Here is an 11,124-nt window from a genome sequence, read left to right on the forward strand (position 1 = left end):
GGATCATCGTCTGTGCACCCAAGGTTGTTGAGCATAATCGGCCTCTCAAGTACTAACAACCATACAACATTCAATGTCAGAGATGCTTGGCTTGATTTTCAGCAAATCCACTTGACTACATCTGCATGCCTAAATGCACTAAGTCGCTGCCATGTGATTGGCTGACTGGATATTTGCATTAATCTTGACATTGAATAAATGTTTTGAAAAGTAAGTAAATGTTAACATGGGCTGTATAGATGCATAGAGTTTTGGTCAAGGCTGAGTTTGAATGAGAAAAGATTTTATATGTTCTCAGGGCCGGCGTCAAGGGGGGGGGGCATTCGTGGGCCATGCCCCCCCAAACAGGTTGTTGTGCCCCCTACACAGTTTTTTATTAATTTAATATATATCAAGAATAATTAAAATAAATTAAACATTTAATGTTTCATGACTTTTAATGTAATCAAATGAGAAAAATATAGTTGATAAATGTTTTTTTAATTAAAACAGACCAGTTTCTCTGATTGGTTGTATTGAGGCGTCTCATGCGTCTTTACGTCTTTAGCATATTTGTGACTTGATACTAGCAACGTGTTTTTTCGCGGCATTTTATGGATCGTGTAAAATATATTAGAACATTTAGAATGAACCAGCACTGCCTGCTCCATCTGACTTTATGCAAACACTGATTGGCTCAAACTCGGAGGTTAGAGGTCGATGTGGAATTTTCAAATCTACAGGACACTGTTTTGTTATGAACACTTTGTTATGGTTTCTGTTTGTAGGTTTGGTCACTTTGTTTTTATTGCAGTTTGTGGAGCCTAGGCTGTCTACAGAGATCGCATTTTTTTACAGTTTGATCAGCGGTCAGGCAGCAAGCAGATAGTGAGGAGATGTTTGCTGTATGTAACAAAAAATGTTTTATGGTCTAAAACGCGTGAATTCGCTTAGAGCACCTTTAATTTATGTAAGCTTAAATGTGAAGTGTGGCTATAGACAGTTAACAGCATTGCGACGTGATTATGGTAAAGCGGCTTTTAGGACGCGGTGTGCGCTGCGCTATGAAACCCATTAATTTCAATGGCTTGCGCCTCGCGAGGGCGGTTTGTTGTTGTGTCGAGCAAAGCTTGCCCTCACGCCGCGGTCAAAGTTTAAAATAGTTTAACTTTTGCGCATAGTTTGTGATCTTCTGCATATTATACAAGAACTGAGCTGACAGTCTGTACCAGTTGTATGAGTGTGTGCTTGCACTGTATTTGTTGTTTTAATGTATTGTTGCTAATTGCGGGCCCCCCGGTTGGAAGCCACGTGCCCCCCTGTTAGTTATGGTCTGGCGCCGGCTCTGTATGTTCTTAGTATTGATACATTTGTTTTTACCTTAAAATTTTAATCGTTTACTCCAAAATGAATATTAAATATCACAAGTAGAATATCTATATAAATGTTCCTATATGAACATTTACTATTCAATTATGTAAGTAATACATAATTATAAGAAAATAATTATAATAAATTAATGCACACCAAGGTGGTAATGTGGTAATGCGGCACGACGCGAAGCGGTGTGCATTATTTTCAAATAATTCAAAGGACCGGAGTCAATTATTCCGCTAACACTGAAAAAAATTATTCATTGAATTTAATCAATTTTTTAAGGTATGTGGTTGCAATCAATTTATTTTAGCTACATTTAAGCAAAAAAAGATTAGTAAAGTAAAATAAAATATAAAACTTTTGTTTAAATGTAGCTCAAATAAAATGATTGCAACCACTTACCTTAAAAAAATTGATTAAATTCAATAAATAATTTTTTTCAGTGTATACCACGGTTACCACAAACATTGCTCTTGTGCCTATTTTTAAGACATTTGACAAGTTAGGTGTGCGGTTTACAGAAAAATAATCAACATCCATAGAACATTTCTCAGCCAATCAGAATGCAGCATTCAACACCCGTGGTATAAATGTGTATAATATTTTAAATCTTTTGACAGTATTGTACAGAATATTCATTTGTTTCCACAGCAGATGTGTTTTATACAGTATAGAATGTAAATAGTATTGTGGATGACATTTAAAAGATAATTTCATATAAGAAACATATATAAGCTTCAAGCCATCACCTCTGACATTTGTAAAGGTCAGGTGCTCACAGTATAGTACCTAACAGTAGTTGATAAAGAGCTCTTACATTTATTGTCTTCACCTCGTAAACTCTTTACATTTACATTACATTACATTTAGACATTTAGCAGACACTTTTATCCAAAGCGACTTACAAAGCTTAAGAAACACTTACGTGATATGTCATTGATGCAATAATACAATAAGTGCTTATATCAAGTTACAAGCTTTCCCAATTCCGAAACAATACCTTTTGAGAGTTGGTGTTTTTTTTATAGAGGATAGAAGAGCAGTCAACATTTATGTATCCTTGGATATATATATATATAGTATTCCAAATGTTAATTATCTTTAATCATGCAAAGTTTATCCATATCTATATCTTACAGTAAATATAAAACTGCATCATTATAAAATGATAACCGCTGCATGGAAATAAACATGCTAAAAATGCTATATTCATTGTCTAATATTCATTTTAAACAAATTACATATTTATATTTCTGTTTGGAAAGCATCTAATGTTCATATTCAGTAAAAACTTGCAGTTACAAGCCAGATGAAAAATACGCAATGCTTCATTTACTTTCACTTACAGTACACTGCATCTGTGGTAATTTATTAGCCTCCTAAATGTATGCTCATTATTATCACTTACTGTAAATAGCTAGTCTTAAATGATGGACACATAGACAGCGAGCGCCTGTGTGTGATACATTCTTATGCAACCTGTGTTTAAAAAGGGACATTTTCCCCAACTAGTTGACAATGTGTAGAGAAAGTGTCAGCTGCAGAGATCAGTTCAAATGGGGAGTATTTGAATCAGCAGAAACAGCATCACACTGCTTGACACGAGATCTGTGCCCAACTGATGCTGAAGGTTACCAAAAGCGTTCAGTTTTTGGAGCTTTCTAATAACAGATCAGGGCATATAGGGCAGCAGCACACTGCCAGAGAAAATCACAAGGAAGAGCGAATGAAGCTGAATTGAAACGTGTTCTTTGGAATAGAAGCCACCCACTTCTCAGCCCACACAGTCTTGCTCTTTAGCTTTGAATGTGTCCTCGGAGAATTGTGGGAAAGACACAGGGAACGAAACCAAAACCTTTGTCAGTGCAGATATGAGCTGAGCAACCTCCTTGTTCTTGGATCAGACAGAGGCTATGAAGAGTCACTATGGTAAAGGATCTGCCAGGGTTTATTTGTGTTTTATAAGGTGATGTGTGAACCGTATGGATGCACATGAAGCTGTGAGCTCACAAATAGACAACTACAGGCTGTTCTCAGTTCAGCATTATAGTTTTAAATAAGTCTTATTTTGAGGATTACATTTAAAGGAAACTTTTTTTTTAAATGCAAAAATGAAAATTTAGCTCTGGTTTGGATTTCAAAAATCCATCTATCCATATCCCATCCACCTGCTTATTCCCTGCAGGGTTGCGGGAGGGCTTGAGCCTATTCCAGCATCTTGGGCCACAGCTCCCAACATGTATGCTGTTGTTTTTCAGTGAAAAACAAAAAATCTTTACACCACACAATAGTCTGTTTTCTGAAGTCATATTCATGTATTGTATCTTGGCCTTTTCTATGTTCATATTTCACAGAAGAAAATAATAGCATACAGGGTTTGGTGAGACAGACATATTCATTTCAGTGCAAACTGCTTTGAAAAATATTATCTGACAATGAGTTTAAAGATATCCATCCACAAAATATTCAATTTCTGAGTGGTTCAGTTTTTAAAAAAAACTTTAACTTCAATCATGTAACTGTAGACATTCCAAGAAATAAATGTAGGCTTTCTTAGTGCAAGTGAAGAATCCGACACGAGGGTGCAGACTGAAGCACCGATAATAAGAAGTTGCATTTACAGTAAGACATCAGAGATAAAAGTGAAATGTGGGGTACTTGTAATCAAGTCAAGCAGAACAGTGAGCAAAGCGAATGCAACTAAGTTCAGACTTCAGACTAAATTGGATTTTAGTTGGGTCAAATTTGTCTGTCTCATCCTATTCCAAACCCGTGCTGTTATTTTCTTTTGTGAAATATGAGTCCTGGGGCCTCATTTATAAAGTGTTGTTATGCACAGATTTGATCTTAGACCGTGTGTACGCTCAAATCCACTCCAACGCTCAGATTTATAAAACTCGTCTTTGACATGGAAAAATTACTTACTTCCACGTCAGGTTCCGACTTGACGTACACCCGTTTCCTTGTGGCAATATTGCAGTATTGCAGGTAGGCATATTTGAAACTTTTACAGCGTCAACATCATCTTTATTAGAGCTTAGATCGGGCCCAAAAAATATAACTGAAGCCCCTGCACGTTGTGTCTGATCCTGGCCTGACTGACACATTAACTGTAATTATGAGCCCAAGCCCAATTTAAACCCGGTTAATAGTGTGCTGTGATGTTCTCAACTACAATTCAGGGTTGTTTGAACTACAGAAATCTGTTCAGAATAATCTTGAACTAATGCAACAAGGACGAAGCATGTAAACTGCGCTGTTTATTTATTCAGAATGGAAACGTAATAAAAAATACATGCAACAATGATGCACACAAAAATGAACTAGAATGAACTGTGGAGAAGGCCTACTACTCCAAAATAATTTAACAAGGTTTTAGAATAAATTTTAAACAAAATATGTTAGCCTATTTTGATATTTTAAAATGTAGACCTATTCCGATGCAAAAAGATGGCGCCCAAGCTATATATTCAGGAAACGATTTTCTAGTTCGTCATCTTTTCAAAAAATATTTAAAATATAGCAAAATTGTTTCGCGGTTAAAATTTTATAAATTATTCCCATGCATCGATTTTAAAGTCGTCTACGAGTCATTTAGCACCAGGTCACCCACAAACTTGCAGTGCGTGTCGGGAGAGGGGCGGCACACGCTCGGCCACGCCCCGCCCTGTCGCGAACGGCTCTCCTCGCCGGGCCCTCATGGGCCAGCTATCCCAGGCCAATCGGGTTCCCGCGGCACTGCGGTATCGTTACATTTAGGGGGGGTTCTGACGTAGAGGCGTTCAGTCATAATCCCACATATGGTAGCTTCGCACCAGTGGCTCCTCAGCCAAGCACAAGCACCAAATGTCTGAACCTGCGGTTTCTCTCCTACTGAGCAGGATTACTATTACAACAACACATCATCAGTAGGGTAAAACTAAGCTGTCTCACGACGGTCTAAACCCAGCTCACGTTCCCTATAAGTGGGTAAACAATCCAACGCTTGGTGAATTCTGGTTCACAATGATAGGACAAGCAGACATCGAAGGATCAAGAAGCGACGTCCCTATGAACGCTTGGCCACCACAAGCCAGTTATCCTAACTTTTCTGACACATGCTGCTTAAAACCCAAAAAGCCAAAAGGATTGTGAGGTCCCGCTTTCACGGTCTGTACTCATACTAAAAATCTGACAGTTTAAGATACGATCTTTGGATTTTAAAGTCGAAATATCTTATTTTTACATTGCCGCGCAGGAGGCATCGCAAACTGAAACAAAACTTTAAAGACACAAATATAACATTTATGTGTAAAACTATATTATAAAGGAAACCTGTTAATTGAAAGGTTCACTAATAATCTGCTTAATTAACCCCCTGGGGTCCAAAAACGCGGGGCCGCGTTTTGACGTGTTTTTTCCTTATCATGGCAGAATCAACTTAAAATGAAGAGTTTGGTTCCAAAACGCAATAAACGCCATTTTTGAAAAAAATGAGTTACTGCCAAAATCAGCATTATATCAGGTCAGTAGTTAAAAGTAAATTCTTAATTTTACGCAAAATCCAATATCCGCCGTGTTATTCTGTCATCTTTTCTCCCTTTTTTCCCAAAATGCGACAAACGCCACTCCAGCTTTTTTACAGAATGCAATAAATCCATTTCTGATATTACAGCCCACCGTTCACGCAATGTAAACAAGCAATGGCGGACGCGCTGAGTACACGGAGTCCTGGTTTTCCTCATCTACTTTGTACTTCGTGATCAACAAACAAAACAAAATAATACTTTAATGGCATTGATAAACCTGTGATGGTTTTCTGTGATGGGAAAGAAACGTAAGCCATCAGCATCTAATATTTTCCCTGAGAGGCACTCGGGAGACGGGTGCTTGTTCTCCCGACATCAAGCTTCTCATGCTAACACATTGACCCCAGCGGATCTTATGAAAAACTTTCCATAATTTTACTCAAAGTCAACGAAAATCGAGCAGGACCAAAAACATTTTACAGATGATCGCTGTGAAAGACGTTAAGTGAAGACGTCAAGTAACCGCAATGACAGGGTTCTTAATATGACAAAGTAAGTGTTTTGATTAATAACATTAATGTTTATATTTTTAATTAGTGTGTACAACTAGTCAACTAAATGAATATAACATGGCAAAGATGAATGCACATTTATATAGGCTATTGATTCAATAGATTTATAGCATTTTGATTAAAAACTTGTCATGGATTTATTGCATTTTGTGGAAAAAATAATCCGTTTTTATAATAAATCTTTGAAAATCAACTTATGGATTTGAATTTTTTATGTTTTTATAACCTAAAGATGCTGTGTGAAAGTTTGTAACAGAAAATAGTTGTTTTCGTCTTGTCACTTTCTTGGTATAGAAAACACGTTTTTACCAAAATTTGTCAAAATGGATTTATTGCGTTTTGGAACCAAACTCTTCAAATACTCCATCATTAATAATCATACACTTACGTGTTTGACATCATTTGAAACGGTAAAGGGTCTTCTTTAATATGTGTCCATTCACAATAACAACAGATCTTTGTGTTTTTGTCAAATAAAGAAAATAAACAGGGTGTGCATCCAGACATTTCTGTCTCCGCCAGCTGTCTCTCAAAACACGTTACAAAAATCAATTGAAACTCCGCGAATACTCGTCACACAAGCATGATACACACATCCAAAGAAAGCCTGACATGTCTACTTTTAAACAAGCTAAATATAATCAAAAACAAATATTGCCTGTTTATGTAATCTGCATTGAAGTAAAGAGAGTACCGTTTTTCCTGGCTGACTTCATTATCTTTAATTTGGTCACGCCCACAGCTGTTGACATGGTAATGAAGACACGAGCTGTTCAACCATAACAAGCAAAGCGTAAAGTTTGATCAGATTTAAAGACTTTTTACCGCATGTTTGGATTATAAACTTTATTCACACACGTGAGGAATATCTTCATTTATGTCTGGACATTGAGGAAAAGAAGCATTTATCTTTAACATTACCTAAGAAGAACAATGGAAAACGCACTGCTGGATTAGAAGTAAGTAACGTTAACAGTTAATTTATACCATTTATATGTGCTACGTTAACAGTTAATTTATACCATTTATATTTGCTATCATGTAATTTAATATGCTCATGGCTTGTGCAGTTCAGCCTACATACAGTAACGTTAATCAACCTTAGCAGACTACACGCTTCGGATTGAAAAAGTTTCGCATTGTTTACAAACGGACGCGATCTCACGTAATGGCGGATTTCACTGTTGCATGCTGTAACAGTGTTAAACACAGTTATTCACTTATATCCTTTGTGGAAACTTTCAGTAAGCCTGAACTGCTGTATCTTTTAAGTGTGTGCTGTAATATGATTCCATGTTTACCTGCTTATTTACAAACAAGTACGCGTGACCTCCCATAATGGCGGATATCTGTTATATATGTTGTACAGTGTTAAGACACAGTTATTCACTTTCGTATCTGTCATGGCAACTTTGAGTAAATGCTGCACTGCGGGATTTGCTGTAAAATGATTCCATATTGTTTACATGCAAGGTAATTCCATACATTGCGCTTTACACACGACACCGTTTTATTATGAGCTCTGCGTTGTTTACAGGGAGACGCGAGCTCACGCACATGCGATGTGTTTTTAAAGTTCATACGCGCTTACAGTTTAAAACAGAAGCTAGACGATAAGGGGATGGGCATCTGAAAACAGTCATCTGAAAACAGCTTTTTATATTAATTGCTGCAGATGTTTATCTGAGATTAAGTTTATGTACAAGATAGTATATGAATGTAACTTAGTATCAGTGACATTTACCCATCAGTTATATAAGTAAGGGTATTTCTGTGGACAATTTATGCTAACAGCTGTTTATAACTCTCTTACAGGTATGCATCTCTCTCATCAGTACAAAACTATGAAGTGGAAAAACACTTTTTGGACATAAAGTTATATGGTAAAATGAGCCACATGAAGTTTACAGCTCTGTTGTGTATCCGTTTCTTAGTTTATACAAAGTTTTAGGAATAGGGTATGTTTCCAAATAAACTTAAATTGTCCAACTAACCATCATTTCTATTTTGATTATATTGTTAACTTAATAAACCTCAAACAAACATGTATACATTTGTCCTCACATTCTTCACTGTAGTTCATTCTCACATTCCTGCCTCATTATTATGCAGCTCATTATGCGAGCCTTTGTTTGCTTGCTGTCAATCAATCCTTCTCGCATACAGCCCGTCTAAACAAAAAGTGTCTTACAATTTCTAAATGAATACATTGTTTTATGTGAATAAGTAGGCATGGTGATTGTCACATCATTTTAAAGAAAAAACTCTAGACTACTTGATTATGTTTAGGAAAGTCTTGTTAAAACATGTTTAGTATGGGTTTTGTGGACTTATATCAGTGACTTAAAAATTTAGCTTTTTTAAAAACCACGCATAAACATTTTTCTCTCAAAAATACAAACATGTACATACATGTAGCTCATATAATATTTTAGCCCAGTTTGTGCTGAACGCAGTGGTATGAGACACTTCCCATTATTATGTTTTAAAGCAACTGAAAAAAGACCAAATGTAAGAGCATGTCAGAACCTCTGAGAGTGTCCCAAAATGGTCGGACCCCAGAGGGTTAACTCGAGTGAATCACTCGGAGTGATGCCAATAAAGTTTTCATGTTAGAATTTTGAAATATTAAAAACTTAACCAAACGACAACAAATATGTTTCCTTATCACTCGCCATTGTAGCAGTCAGAGAATTTGGCCTTTGATAATTTAATATTTATATGCTAATGAATTAAATTAGGGGCGTTTACAAGGCGGAGTTCTAAGAGCATTCAGCTGCGCACAATTTTAAGATAATTTGTGATTTATAAAATGCGTATCCTTTTCTCTGAATCACACAATCATTTCAGAAATGGTCTTAGATGAAATGTAGGATAGTTCCTACATCGGACTTTTATAAATGAGGCCCCCGCAGTGGTGACTTTTCTTCCGAGGTGCGCAAATTCAAAATATATGTTCGGAGTGTCATGTGTGTTGTTCGTCATTTCAAAATATGTGTCTGGTGCGTCATGTAAACCATGTGCATCATGTGCCTTGTCAAAATACGTGCCTGCTGCATACGCGTCGAAAGAATTTATGATAAAATTGATGCCCACATTCACAAAATACTCGCAAGACACTCACTTAACACTAAACTCTAAAACACTAAACTCTTTCATCTTAAATCCCTTCGAAGCCTCTGCAGCAGGATCGTACTTCGACATCACGCGTGATGCACATAAGTTTACATGACGTGCCAAACACATATTTTGAAATGACGAGCCAACATGTTGTGACGAGCTTCACATCTTGTGCCTTAGAAAAAGAAGTCACCGGCCACCATTGAAGTCCTGTGCTCCTGAAGAAGCTCATTGGTTAAGCATTGTGTCAGCAGAGCAAAGGTCATAGGTTCGAACCCAGGGAACACACATACTGATAAAAAATGTATACCGTTAAATGCACTGTTAGTCACTTTGGATAAAAGCATCTGCCAAATGCATAAATGTCAATGTAAAGGGTTATTTGACCATTGAACATTGGGTGTATTATAAGGAGAGGTAAAGAAGGCAAATGCTGTCCCTGTTATCTAAACTAAAGATCAGATTATTAGCGACAGATGTAAAAGGCGCTAAACGCCGCCTTTGTAAGATACACTACCTGTTTACTGCAAAACTGTATGAGTCCTGAATAGTTTTGTCTAGTTTTTTGTTTTATTATGAATGAAGGCAGACCACTGCATGTTTCTCTCTCTCTCTCGCTCGCTCACTCTCTCTCTCTTTCTCTCTCTGTAAAAGTTTACAGATTGTTCAGTCAAAAAGGTGTATGTTTTGGCATAGCCTTCCAAAAAGTTAAAAAGCAAGTCATTAAGTAAAGCCTGGCATCTTTTATTAGCCTGCAGCATACAGTAGACATTCATCTAGAGCCATGAGACAAACACTGTTTATACCTGTCTGCTTTTTTAATTACCCACTGCAAGAGTCTTTCTGGCAGGCTATGATATTATACATTTGCTTTTTTAATACTACCATGTTTTGCATCTAACAAGTTGCATTGCTTGGTTATATAAACATTTTATTAAATACTTGAATTACAACTTAAAGTTCTCCAAGCTTCAGATGGTCATTTTTGACCCTGTTTTGTGTAAAATCCTATTTTCTCACTATTGATTCCCTGACAGAGAGTGAGAACCATAAAGAGCCATTCATCCTAATAATGCTATAATGAGATCCAGTTTTCTTTGTAGCAGAGAAATGTGACTTTGAAAAAGCCAACAGCTGATGAGATGGACTTCTCATTACTGAAAGTTCCTTTATAATATTGGCTTATTTTTGTCATTGTTCAACAGTGTTTGTGTTGTATGAGACAAGAAATAGAATTTGTGTTTTTTTTGTGAGTGTGACAGTCATGTAGACAAAAGTGTGAAGACCAAGTATGTACAGTTCAAACAATGCAACCGTATTAATTATTAATGCCACAGTGGATGCTCGAATGTTGACTAAACCACCAAACAATTTTTACCATCTATATTTTATATGCTTTTGGCAGATGATTGTACCCACACATTATCAGTATGTGTATTCCTCAGGACTGAAACCATGAACTTTGAGCTTCTAGTGCAATGGCTCAAGCAGTTGAAACTCGATGAAAGCTTTTTAAACAAAGATTTACCACTTCTAATCCTGTTAAAGTTTATTAGAAGGTATTTTTT

The sequence above is a fragment of the Misgurnus anguillicaudatus genome, chromosome 16 (genome assembly GCF_027580225.2).
Source record: "Misgurnus anguillicaudatus chromosome 16, ASM2758022v2, whole genome shotgun sequence".
In the NCBI taxonomy this organism is placed as follows: Eukaryota; Metazoa; Chordata; class Actinopteri; order Cypriniformes; family Cobitidae; genus Misgurnus; species Misgurnus anguillicaudatus.